This window comes from Phyllostomus hastatus, unplaced genomic scaffold (genome assembly GCF_019186645.2).
Source record: "Phyllostomus hastatus isolate PE091 unplaced genomic scaffold, TTU_PhHast_1.1 phas_contig_137, whole genome shotgun sequence".
NCBI lineage: Eukaryota > Metazoa > Chordata > Mammalia > Chiroptera > Phyllostomidae > Phyllostomus > Phyllostomus hastatus.
In genome coordinates this window covers 7,710,942-7,724,837 of record NW_025333583.1, presented here as the reverse complement: position 1 = coordinate 7,724,837, position 13,896 = coordinate 7,710,942, and the positions used below count along the sequence as shown (strand labels likewise).

The 13,896-nt window shown below is 44.7% G+C and overlaps 2 long non-coding RNA genes across 2 annotated transcripts in view; both read left to right on the top strand.

Moving 5' to 3' along the window:
* Positions 1-13,896, top strand: part of LOC123829318 — a 36,795-nt gene that overhangs the window by 15,022 nt on the left and 7,877 nt on the right. The window lies entirely within an intron of this gene.
* Positions 4,110-5,715, top strand: LOC123829323. Its single transcript, XR_006787591.1, has 4 exons — positions 4,110-4,169; positions 4,261-4,394; positions 5,141-5,245; positions 5,504-5,715. It is a non-coding gene; the product is annotated as an uncharacterized LOC123829323 (long non-coding RNA).

Below are 13,896 nucleotides of genomic sequence, written 5' to 3'. Positions count from 1 at the left end.
GATAAATGACCAGTTCCTTTCCTGCCGTCCGTGAAGTTGTTCAGTGCTTGGCCTGTGGTTCACACTTGACAACTGTTCAGCCACTAGGCCCGGCGTGTCAAACCCAGTGCCCGACTGCTTTCAAAGAATCAAGTTTTTTTCTGAAGAACTGTGTGTAGATAAGGCTCATGTAAATAGGTCCACATTGGTTGGGGGTTCATTTTCAAATGGCTGTGGTGCCTGGCAGATGGGACTTTGCTTTGCTCAACCATCTGCTTCCTTTCTTTTTCTTCCAGGTAGTTCAGGGCCTTTAACATCTGTTGAAGAGGCTCTTGGCATTTAAGGAAATCTTTGGCAAATCTGTTTGTAAAGTGACTTAACCCCCACTCCCCTCACCTCCCCTCAGTTAACTGCTCTGAGAAAGTTGTAATCTCCATATATTTATATGTGTTTTAAAACTCAAACTCGCCCTGGCTGGCGTAGCTCAGTGGATTGAGCGAAGGCTGTGAACCAAAGTGTCGCAGGTTCGATTCCCAGCCAGGGCACATGCCTGGGTTGCAGGCCATGGCCCCCAGCAACCGCACATTGATGTTTCTCTCTCTCCCCCCCTTCCCTCTCTAAAAAGAAATAAATAAATCTTAAAAAAAACCCCTCAAACTTGAGTCAACAAAAATGTGAGAGTACATAACAAAACCATTTTGCTTAAGAAAATGTGGCCAAAACAGAAACATAGATACGTAGACACAGAGAACAAACTGACAGTTGCCAGAGGGCATGCCAGAGGGCATGGCGGTCTGGAGGGGGGCTGGGGGAAGAAGGTGAAGGGACTGAGGAGTACAAATTGGTGGTTATGAAGCAGTTATAGGGATGCAAAGTACAGGGTAGGGAATAACAGTCAATAATAGTGTAATAACTAAGTGTGGTGCCAGGTGGGTCCTTGAAATATCAGGGGGATCACGTTGTAAATTATGATTGTTTAACCACTGTGCCGTGCACCTCAAGTTAACATAAAACACTTCGAAAAGGAAGATGTGACTATCTCGGTGATTTGCCTGCAGTCGCTGCGAGGCTTGTTGCAGGGCGGAGCCCCTGATTGCTACCTGCCCCATTGCTCTGTTCATAGGAAGACAGATCCCCTCTGGGGTGGGAACTGCTGCAGAGATGGCTCGTGGATTTTATCGCCTGTAACAATGTCTGTTGATGGGTAGTGCCTTCCTGGAGTCCTATGCTGAGAGGGATTTGGGGGGTAGTATCTAGGCTTGGTGAGAATGAGTGCCAGGATCAACCTGTGATGTCTGTCTGGGGTACCGAATAGGGACGTTCTCCAGATGTATGCAACATATGAGGTGCTCCTGGATGTAAAGGAGCTTTGGGGGACTCTGTTTGGAAAGAACACATTTCCCCAATGGCCACGAGCCCTGGTCTATTTTATGTGCTTTCTGACTAGACAAAGAACCTTAGCTATGGATCCGCAGGTTAGACACGGGAGGAAGCAGAGAACGCTCACTGAAACTTGGAGGTGTTTTTCTGGTACACACACGTGGCACCTGACACCGTGAAGGAATCCTTGGTGGGGGGTATGGCGAGGGCAGTCCCCTGTACTTTGGGTTCAGGTGGTTGGCACGCTCATCTTGAAATTTTAGAATTCTAATTTTTCTTTTTAAGATTTCTGCACTCTGAAATTCCTTGTACTTGTGCAAACTCACTGATACTTCTTTGTTGTCTAAGTGGCAAGAAACGTTGACCCCGGCCAAGCCCGCCTTCCATCGGAAGCTTCCTCAGTCCTGCTGCAGAAGGGGCAGAACGGAACTGAGAGACAGTCTCTCCGGGAAGCTATGTCTGATCCCCAGAGATGGCTGGAGACTTCTCCTTCGAGTCCCACCGAATGTCGTGCCTCTTTCAGATGAGTTTTGCAGTGCTGCTTGACTGCCTTCCACTGAGATTCCCCTCGTCCCTCCCTCTGCCCTCAGTTGATAAGAAGGTTCTATCCAATAAAACTTTAATCTGTAAGCATTTTTGAAGGCCAGTTATTATGTCTGGCTTTTTTTTTCCTTTCTGCCAGTTCCAGGTAATGTTGCAAACCATCTGAGACCCCAGTATATGTTTGGGAAGTGCATTGTTTCACATAGATGTGTTTTAGGAATTCCTTTCCAGGGTAAGAACAAGAGAGGCTGGCTGAGCATCGTTAATCCAGGCGATTCACAATTCACGCTAGGACTGTGCCCCCCCCACCCCGCCACGCCTTTCCTCCCGTCCCCAGGGCTCCAGATTCAAGTTACTTTTGAAAATCTCCACAGGCAACACAGTTGGGGGTGCTCTTCCTGGGAGGCAGGGCATTAAAGGCAGCGCTCAGGAGGATTCAATGTGTGTCTTATTCACCAACAGCCCGATATAAGGAAGACTTTGTGTGAATGTTGTCATTTTTCCCAATAACAAGCTTGAATTAGCCAGTGCGACCCTCCCTTCCTCAAGCAGAAGACAGCTCGCCACTTATGGTCTCCTCTCAGACCCTGTTTACGCCGGCATTCGCCTGGGTGTGTTCCAACCTGGGGCCCGGCAAACACAGGAGCGTGGAGGCAAAAATACCTTCTTTGAAAAAAGTTGTGGGTGGAAGTGGTGCCCCAAATAGGAGCAGGATAGGTGCTTGAAAATGCAAATGAGAGGTTTAAGCAACCCTATTTAGGGTGAGGGTGAAGGAGGGTCCACATTCCTATTTCAAAAATTGTATAAAATGGCTCTTCTCTGCCTCACTTCCTCCTGCATCCTTCCCCCTTCGCTGGGGAGCCTGGGAAGATGTTTTAAGAGTTGAAACTAAGAAGAGATACAAAAATGACACAGATAGATATGCTTTATTTCTTGGATGAAAAAAATTAGGAATGTTAAAATTAGAGTTTCAGAGAATTTTGATGTGACTCTCCATCCTGTTACCCCAAATGGATTCTATGCATGTGACCGTGGTTTGAGATATTTTGAAGAGTCAAGAGGATAATTTTATTGTTTGTAGGAGATGTAAAAAAACCCCTGAAGTATTTAATAATTTTAAATCTGGATACCTGAACGGGAATAAGCAGCAGGACCCTGAACTCTGACGGGTAATGTAGAACTCACGCACCAAACTGGAGCCATGCACCTGCACGTATGACAGTGGCAGACACGGAGCCTAGGCGTGTAGCAGGCTCTACCACCTAGGTTTGTGTCAATGCGCTGTATGATGTTCGCATAATGACAAAATTGCCCGCCGATGCATTTTTTTAGATTTTATCCCTGTCGTTAAGCTGTGCGTGGCTGCGGCCGCATCACACCCCTGCCGCTCACCTGAAACGCACCTCCAGTCTGTTTTCCATCCACTGGGCTCCAAGCCTTCAACGTGCATGGCCTCCCCCACCTCGGGGTCCCTCAAACTGCTATTCTGTCTCTGGGAGGCTCCCCTGTCACCCACTGCAGGTACAGGGCCGGCTCCCCCAGCCGAAGCCTCACCTTCTCAGACTAACTGATCACTCTAACTGCTGAGGGCAACCAGCAATGCAAACCTTATTCCTCATTTTAGCCTCCTTATTTCCTTCCAAGTATTCACCCAAATTTATCCTTACTGTCTTAGTGTGCTAGTTTTTGGCTTCCCTGAAATGTCAATTCTATGAAGATGGGGACAGGTGTTTCCAGTCACAAAGACTTAGAGAATGAATGAAACTTGGGAATCGTGAAAAGTCCTTCAATGGAGCTGGCGGGAACCAAACACACGGCCAGGCCGGCACGCAGAGGGGCTTCGGTCGGCAGCCCCCCTGTCTCTGCTGCTGGCTGGGCCAGGTCAGGGGTGCTGGGTGGAGAAAAGCCGAGAAGCGCTGAGCTCCTTCGGGTTCTGGCTGCATTCTCACTGTTTTCGTGGCGAGGTGACAGGAGTCAGTCCTGGCCCGTGGACTTGAGGCTCTGTCTTTTCTGGCCAAAGGTGGGGATGTGCGTCATCACCCCTGCTTTTAATATCAGGAATACCAGCTTGGACTCTTTCCTGGAAAAATATGACCTTTTAATAGCAGACATTCAGTAAGCTGTGAATACCTTCGCAGCCAGGCGTGGTGCTGGTCATGGGGCCCAGGGACGCAGGGAACAAGCCATTCACTGTCCCCGGGGGAGACCGACGTGTAAACAGTTATAATGCAGAGTGACAAGAGCGGCTGCCGCCGAGGCGAGGGCAGGTGCTCCGCGGGGAGGGAGGAGGGGGCCTGGGGGAGTGTCGGTGGGGGACTTGCCAGCAGGGTCAAGCTCAGTTTGCTGCCTTCTTGCTAGTTCCTTAAAGGAGGATTTGGTGACCTCTGCTGGGAGATGAGCCTTCCAGCCTGAACTGAGGCCGCCGGTGCAAGGAGAGGGGAGATGGACACAGAACTCAGAAAGCTTTCTCAGGAAAACACTGGCTTGAAGAGGTAAAGCTTGAAGATTTGATAAAAGGTGGAGGGACTTGGACAAATAGCATCTGGAAAATACTTTATCAGCCAGGCAGAGAGTGGAAAAGGCGTGGGGAAACGAGGGCAGGGGGTAGCTCACTTGAGAGGTGATGGAAATGCAGGCCCAGCTAAGTGGGTTCGCTTGGCGAGGATTTGGACAGAGCAACTCCACTTGTCAGAATTTATTCTCAGGAACCAATCAGTTACACGTGCAAGATATCTCCCCCTTCACTGACGATACATACTAGAGCAGGTAAACAGTGGGACAGATTAAATAATTTATGGCCTACCTATGATGTGATAGGACCATTAACAGTGACTGTGTCCTTTTATTGATATTGGGATGGGAAGACATTTGAGAGAAACTGTTAAGTAAAACAAAATTATGAAAGAATACTAAACACCTGTAAAGGTCTGCAAGGAAAAGCAAAATGGCCCTAGTGTGGGGGGGGGGTTATGAACAGTTATTTATTTTTTGCTTTATGCTTTTGTGTTTCCTTTTCTACTCACAAAAAGCAGGCATTGAATTTACAATCAGAAAACCAGTACAGTTATTTTTATGTTGAAAGGAAGACTCCACAGGGTTGTTATTGAGATGATTAGGACTAGAATCTCCATTGAGGATACGATATTCCCAGGAGATTCCCCACTGGGCCGGGGCCTCTGGACCTTATGGCTTTGACTCTGGATGGAGAGACGAAACCATCTTCTGGTTTGCTCCCCAGCACTGGCCTGGGGGTGGGGTGGCTCCCCCTCGGAGGCTCTGGAACAGGCACAGGAAGATGAGGCATCCTCCCGTGCTCCCTACCGCTGCACGTTGGAATCACTGGGTAAGCTGAAAGTAATACCTGTGCTCAGGCCCTGCCCCTCAGACCAATTAAAGCCAGATCTCTGGGGATGAGGACCAGGGGAAGGGCCCAGGTGATGCTATTCTGAAGCCAGGGTTGACTACATTCCTGATTGGAGGATAGGGAATGAAAAATATATAGCATCATAAATTTGGACCCATGTTTTGAAGGCAGGCCAGACTTGTATGTTGATCTTTGAAAAAGGATTCTTTGGTCAAATACTTTTGTATCTCCCTCTAGGAAAGTCTCAAAGCGCATGAGCAAATGAAGGCTCCGGGAAGTCCTGCAGTAAAGAAATCTGGTTTGTTACACTTGGGGTTTCCCATTATATCGACTGAGAAAACCTTTGTCTTGGTGATTCTTTGTCTTGGGTGGCAGTGGGCTGGCGGCAGCAGCCTGGAGTTCTTCTGTGCCACATAGTTTGGCCACCCTGTGGGGACACTTCTCCACAATGACCCGAGGACACTGGTAAGACCATTGTGGATTCCTGGATGTATAGCTGTAGAGGTAAACGTGGAGAGTTCCCATTCCGGGACTTCGGGTGTGCCTACGGCTCACCAGAGCACTTGACCTGGGACAGTGGGGAGGGGACACCTGGCCACAGAGTCTGGAGTACTCAGGGGAAAAATGAGGCTCAGAGAGGCGATTGGGTCTTTGTCTCAAATTATGAAGCTGCGCAGAGTCTAAAAGGGACTTACGATCCAGACTCCCTGCTTCTCAGTCAAAAGCACCCTCCCACCCCCGCCACCCAGTTGAAGACATTACCTCAGGCAGTTTATGATCTTTGAATAAAGGAGCGCTGCCGTGATTAATGGGACGTTCTGGCCTCTCTACCCCATTTTGCGTTTCTGTCTCCATCTGCCAAGAGGACACCCAGAGCTCTAAATATCCCTGGGTTGCAGGGAGTGTTTAGAATTGAAGAGCCGGTCCGACACAATTAAAAGCTTTCAGAAGGCTATGTCTCCAATTATTTACTTAGCGATAGCAAGCTATTTAAATTTCACTGTGGAGTAGAAAATAGGGAGATAAGAACAAACTATGGTCAGGCCGACTGTGACCTCACCCCCCTGCTCCTCTGGTCTATAAAAGAGCAGAAGCAGGACATTCTGATTCAAGGATGCTTTGTTAAACTGTGCGTTCTCTTAATCAGAATTGTTTCTTAATCTCTTTGTGGGCTGCTAATGGGCCGTTTATGGGGACATTCCAAGGCAAAGTGAATCTGGACCAAAGAGGGCTGCTGATCTGGGGAGGGGCCCCCCACCACCCCCCTGTTGAAGGTGGTTGGACAATGACTCAGTAATTCCTCATCTGGAGTGAAATGAGGTTTATAGTTGTAAAGTCATAAATGTCCCGGTCTCCAAGGCAAAGAAAGCAGCGTTCACACCTTCATTTTCCTCAGTCCCTTTTAGATACATTACGTTGATTGCTGAAACATTTCTTCCTCTTATCCTGGTTCCCTTTCAAGATAAATCTGTATAGTAATTTTAACTACAACATTTCCAATGATACGACTTTTCATTTTGTTCCTTTTATAGCAGGTAGGAAGGGCTGTAGGACTTGGCAGGGAGGGCCTGGCCCAGGGGATTGTCAAAAGGGGCACTTAACTGATGTTTATACACAGACACCCCCACACACCCATGTGTATATATACTCATACATGTATTTTAAATTGAGGCATAATTTACATACAGAAATTCACCCTTTTAAATGTGTAATTTTATGAATTTTGAAACATGAACACAGTTGTAAAAATATTGCCAAAATCAATATACATAGTGGTGGGAAAAAGTAGGTTTGCTTTGGTTGCCCCCGTATGAGAGTCCCGTCACTCCAAAAAGTTCCCTGGTGCCTCTCTGTTGTTATCTCCTTCTTTTTACCTCAAGCCCCTGGTAACCACCGCTCAGTTTATTAATCCCCGAAGTTCTGCCTCTTCCAGAAAGTGCTGTGCGTGAGATCGTACAGTGTGCAGCCTTCTGAGTCTGGCTCTGCCACGTAGTGTGATGCGTTTGTGACTCGCCCGTGGTGTCGCCCGTCAGCGGTTGCTGAGCAGTGCTCTGTTGTACTGGCGAATTCTGATCTGTCCCTCCAGTCACCAGGCCTGTCCCTCCAGTCACCAGGCGAAGGACATTGGAGCGTCTCCAGTTCTCAGCAATTACAGATAAAGTTGCTGTAAACGTTCACAGACAGGGTTTTGGAGTGGGTGTGTGTTTTCATTTCTTTTGAGTAAGTACCAAAGACTGGTATTGTTGGGTCATATGTATGACTTTATAAGAACGTTATGTTTAACTTGATCAGAATCTCATATTTTTAACTTTTATGTTTTTGGTTTTAATTTGTTTTTAACTTATAAAAGAGTATCACACTGAGGTAATCTTTTGGGGCTTATTTTTTTCGCTTAGTCTCATGTTGTTCGCATTTACCTGTATTGTGCCCTCTGGCTGAGCGTATGACATGGACCCGTGCAGGTTAATACAGCACAGCTCACACATCCCCTCGCCTACTGAAGGGTATTTGTCTGTTCCCAGCTTTTTAATTGTTTTGTTTTATCACTGGCATTCTTGCCTCATCTCTTTGTCTCATTCTTGTCTCTTGTATTGGTTATCTGTTGCTGTGTAACAATATTGTCTAAAGCTTAATGGCTTAAAATAACACACTTGATTATCTCCCAGTTTCTGTGAGTTGAGAGGCCAGGTATGGCTTAGCTGCATCTCCTGCCTCAAGCCCTCGGAAGACCGCAGGCCAGGAGCTGTCCAGGGCTGTGGGCTACCAGCCACGCAGGGCTGGACTGGGGAGGGTCCTGGTTGTTGGCTGGATTCAGGTGGTCTCACTGAGAGCCTCAGGTTCCTGATGGCTCCCAGACAGGGGTCACCCTGCATTCCTTCCCAGCATGGCTGCTGCGTCAAAGCCGGCAAGGGAGTCTGCGTGTAATGACAAACATCACGATCTTATGTGACATTATCACAGACGTGACATCCCACCACCTCTGCCATGTTCTACTGGTTGGAAGCAAGTGTGGGTTCTGCCCAGGCCCAAGAGAGCAGATTTGTTAGGGAAGTAAGTACCAGGAAGCTGGGGTCCTGGGGGCTCATTAGAGGGTTGTCCGTGTGCATGGCTTTCCCTCGGGTTTATACCTGGGAGTGAAATTGCTAAATCCTAGGGCACTCTCTCTGTTCCCAGCACTGCCCTTTACTGATAAAGACTATCTTTTCTGGAATGAATGTACCTAAGTCAGCTTTCTTTCAGTTAATGTTCATCCAAATGTCTTTTTCTATTTTTTTTTGTTTTGCTTTCAACCTTTGTATATCCTTGTGTTTGAAGTATGTCTTTTGTAAATAGCACATATCAGAGTTAAAAAAAATTCAGTCTCTCGGCTTTAACTGGTGAGCTCAGTCCATCTACCTTTGTAATAATAAAAGACACACACACCTATTTTATCACCGTAAGTTTTCAATTTGTATCACTTTTACAATGCTTTCATCTTCCTTATTTTTATTTTTAATGATATATTTGTATTTCTCTGATTTTATCTATGGTGAAAATTTAGGATTTTTCTGCTCTCTCCTTCATTCACCCCTATCATGTCAATATAACCTAGGCTTTTAATTCTAGATTGTTATAGATGTAATTTTTCTTTTCTTTGGCCTTAGCTTGCTTTTCCCTTCTTAAACAATAAGAACATTTATCAAGGTATTGGATCATCCTTTTTCCACAAATCTCTTGCAGAACAATCTCCTAGATTTTTCTCTCCCATAGTGCTTCAACCAGAACTGTTTATAATGAACGTCTCTCTGCAACATATCTTGTGTGCTTGAGAATATTTTTATTTGGTCCTAACATTTGAATGACAGTTTGCTTGAATATAAAGTATTAGATTCTAAATTCTGTGTCCTTCACTTCTGTGAAAACATTACTCTGTCTTCTTTTTTGTCTAATATTGCTGAGGTCAGTCTGATTCTTATTCTTTTGTATGTGACCTGATCTTTCTGTGATAGCTTTGAAATTCTTAAATTTTATTATAATATATGTAGGTATGTGTTTCCCTGATTATATATGTATACATATATTTCCTGATTACATATATATAAAATATATAAATGCAGAAAAATGGATCTTTATTAATGTTCTCAAATATTTCTTCCTCACCATCTATGTTTATCTTCCTTTTCTTTTAGCTTTTCATTAACACTATCTCTTTGTCCTTTTTCTTCCTTCTGAGCTATTTCTGAGATTGGGTCTCCCAATTCACTAATTTGTTCTTCAGCAGTATCAATTCTGCTCTCTCTCATTATATTTCTGTTTGATTCTTTCTTATGTTTTCTTGCTTCTTATTATTCATTACACCCTATATCTTTTCAAATATTTATCAGGCTGGTGAAAAATAGTTGATTCATATGTTTTGATATTTCTGCTTCTCTTGGAATCTGTCATCCAGGACGTTATTTTCAGTTTGAAATAGCTGTGCTCCTCCAATATCTTGTTATTTTATTTTGTGTGCTCATTTTCTCTTCAGGGTACCAATCGGGCAGTGTACCTTGGGGGAAAGCAGCCCCACCCCCCACACCCTCCACAACGCGTGAACTCAACTGGTGGTGGTAGATGAGCTCCAGAGTCTAGAGCTTTGACACCAGAAAATTACATTCAAGTGCTCCTTACCCTCCAAAACAACCCTCAGATCAGGTCTTCGTTCTTTGTTCCTCAGAGAGAAGCAGACTCCCAAGAGACTCCAAATTCAGTGGTTCTGAATCTCTGCTGCACGTTGAAATTGCTTGGGAAGTTTTTAAAGGTCCGGATGCCCACACCATGCTCCAGATCAATTTCACTGGAGTCCCCAAGGTGGAATTAAGCAGCAGGGCTTTTAAAGCTCCTCAGGTGATTTCAATTTGCATCAAGACTGAGACCTTTCATCCAGACTGGATTGTAATTCTCCAGCTCTGGGAGTTGGAAGGAGAAGGGATGTGGAAAGTTCTAGAAATCAGTTGGTCTCCTAGTTTTTCTGTTTCTTCTGAGGACCTCTGCCCCAGATCTCTATGTCCTGGTAGGAGGGGTGCAGGTATCATTTGCTACAAGGTGCTGCGGGGAGGTTGGGGCAAATGGGTGCAGAATTCCATCAGTTCTTCTATTTTATCTTTCCACAACCCTGCCGGGCTGTGCCCCGTCTCAGGACAATGCCACCATTCCCCAAACACCTGTACAAAACCACCCTGGGAAACTCTTCACAATGGTTTTCTCCTCTACCGTTTTATTTTGTATGAGGTTGACATGGGTGGGGGATTAGGGGAGGAGATCAGCAGGCATGCTCATTCAGCATCTTGGCCTGCACTGGAGCTACCTAGGGCATGATCCACGAACCGGAAGTATGACATCACCGGGGAGCTTGTCAGAAATGCAGAATCTCGGGTCCCCCCCTGGATCTACTGATTCAGAATCTGTATTTGAACAAGATCCCCAAGTAATTCCCATGCATCTGAAAGTCTGAGAAGCACTACTTGACTCAACATAGAAGCTGAAGAATACATTTAAATGGAATCAGGCACTTTTTTGACCAAGTGCTTTAGAGCTTTGTTTCGGTTACGTCATGTCTATAAAATGTTGATTTTGGTTCCCTGATTTGAGTTTCTCTGCCCTGGGCCAGAATTCAACAATGTTGGATTTTCCTTCTGTGCAGATGGATTTTTAAAATAGAATTCTTCGTTTAAGAAAAAACACTCTAGTAGCACCCTCCACCTCTAGGTCACAGGTGGCAAACACAAGGCCCACAGGCCGAATCCGACCCTCCACCTTGTTTTATCTGGCCCAGCACCTTGTTTCTACCCAGCGGCAGTGCTGAGCTCCTTGCCCCTAGTTAAGGAGTAGTTACATGTATACAGTCCTAAAATTACATTCGGCCCTTTGAAGGCAACCACAAGGCTGATGTGGCCCCTGGTGAAAATGAGTCTGACACCCCAGCTCTAGGTTGTAGCACTGATGGCTGTTCTGATTTTCTATTTACTGGTATGAGTCCTTGTTGGCTGTGTGCCTCTTGTGTGATAGTAGTGCAAGCTCTAGAAGGACTAGGAAGGTTACTGTCTTCATGAGCCACTGCCTCCCCAACGCTCAGCACAATGTGTGGTATACAGCTGGCACTTAATATTAATCAAATGAGAGAAGTGACTTGAGCACTTGGAGAGAGCTATTTAAAGGATGACTTTCTATTGAATGTTAATGTTCATGATTACACCTGTAAATATTCTTTTGTTAAGAAATACATAGTTTTGGGAACAGTTATCTTTCTTTCATTATTACTACTTCTTGTCATTACTATTAAACCCAACTACTTGGTTTTTTAGTCTTATGTTTATTAAAAAAAACTTGAATGCACACTGGCATTCAAATAAATGTTGACATTTAGTATTTACCAATTTCTTAAATAAATTGTCTACTTTTGTTTTCATGAAACAAAACAAAGAAATGTTGCCTTCCAGCAACTTCACATCTCTTTGGTGTTCTTTGACGGGAACGAATACGTGTATTCCATGATATAGGAAGGCCGTGGGGTGCAGGGGACATGGCAGGCGTGGGAATGAACCCCATTTGAATGGTTGCTACTGTTGTTCTTCTATCCCACTTCAGTTTAGGCCCAGGATAGGAGCACTTCCAATTACAATTAAGTTTATTCTTTCCCCTACTCTTCTCTGCCAGATTCCCAAAGAGGTGTTGATTGTGAGATAGTCAGGCCTCCCATCACACCGACAGAAGTGTGCACTAGCTTATGTGAGACAGATACACATGCATTTAAATAAACACTTTATTTAACATAAATATTACATTTTATTGGTCAAGATAGAGCATGGGTTCCATTATACTGGATACCGATGCCTTTTATAGTTATGGTCCCCAAAAGGTATATGATTCCCCCCAAATATAATCCATTTTATAGAACGGTGGATGGGACTCCCTGTTCACTTTCGTGGGTGCCCCTCTCCCTGCCCACGACACGCCTGAGCATGCACAGATAATAATTACATGTGAGGCAGTGTCAGACAATTAAAAAAAGCTAGACTTTTAAGAGATCCTGCCCAGCTATTCTCTGGAAAACTCGAAACGAAGTTTTTGCTTTCAACTTGGCACAGCTAAAGACCAAAGCGATGTCTATGACCAGGGAAAGTCTGACTAATAATTGAATACTATTAGAGAGCCAGTAGCTCGACATATGCTTTTGGCTTGTCAAAGGTGATGACAGGTATGCGAGGGGGAAATCAAGCCACATAATGAGAGTGCCATGGAAATGATTTTGTTTTGAGCATTGCTGAGTTTTAAAGCAAAGCAACTTCATTCAAGTCTTTCAGAAGACATTGAATTATAAAATACAGAGGCTACGTTTGAAAATGTAGAATTCTTAATTCCTAAAATGTGCATTTATTTAATGAATAAATGTAAACCTGAATGAGACATTTGGGGGCTGTGCTTTCTTTTATTCTATTTAGTAGTCCCTACATTTCAAAACTGACTGCAGATTCTTCATTTCATTAATGAACTATCAAAAGGAAAAAATAAAACAAATTATTGAGTTCCAAGTGAGAACATTTCTTTATTTTGTTTTTGGAAGGGAATAGTTATTAAACACAATAAAAACCAACTTGAATCTCATTTCCACACATCATTAAAGAGTTCTTGAGCCCCCCACACAGTGACTTTTTGCTAAAGACTTTGTAAAAATTACTAGTGTGGAAAAAATGATCATTTGTTCGGGGAGGACATGGTCCTGTCCTCCTCCCACTCTGCTCACTTTTTTCTTTGCAAAGTTGGGGAAAACAACCAGATTAAAACACTCATTCTACCAGCAGAGGTCACCCTTTCTCCTCCATCCTTCCCAACAAATGGCTTCGCAGCTGTGATTTCTTAGTCCAAGCAAATGCAGGCGATTTCAGCTGGAAGCAAGCCAGAAGGCTGGTGGAAATATATTCATCCTTCACCCCTCTATATTTTCTTACATAGGCACTGTTTAAACATATCATCTACTTGAACTCTTACATGGATAACTTGCATACATAAAAGAAGAACCATTTGGTTCTGTAGATGATTCCTGTTCTTTGATTAATCCACTTGATCAAGTATTATTCAATGCTTACGGGTGCCAGCTCAAATTCTGCCCAGTTCTCAGACTCATGCACCAAACAGCAGGTTGTCATAACTCCCTGGAGGTGACCAGCACAAGCCCTCAGAGAGGATCCCCTGGTGAGTTTCTGCAGGGAAAAGACGAAGAATCAAACAGGACGTGGAAGTATTGAACAATGACTGAGCAGTGCCAGGACTGGAGGGTGAGCTAGAGAGGTATGAACCCCGGTCTTGGCTTCAGTTTGGGTTTTGTTTGGAAAGTAAAAGCATATATTTGTCGTTTATTTGAAGATGAACATCGGACTACAGAATGAAGTTCTAGTGGATTATTCACGAGTGTCCAGGGTATGGGTCATTCCGTAAGGATCATTCGTCTACAGAAGGTCGGGGGTGGCGAGGGATGGAATTGCCCAGTCCTGTTAGGGTAGGGCAAGGGGAGAATGAGCACATGTCTGGCTAAATCCCCAAACGAGTCTCAGGAATTCCTTTTCCCTTCCTCCTTTCACAGGGAAATAATAGGCACTTTCTTGGGGTCCCTG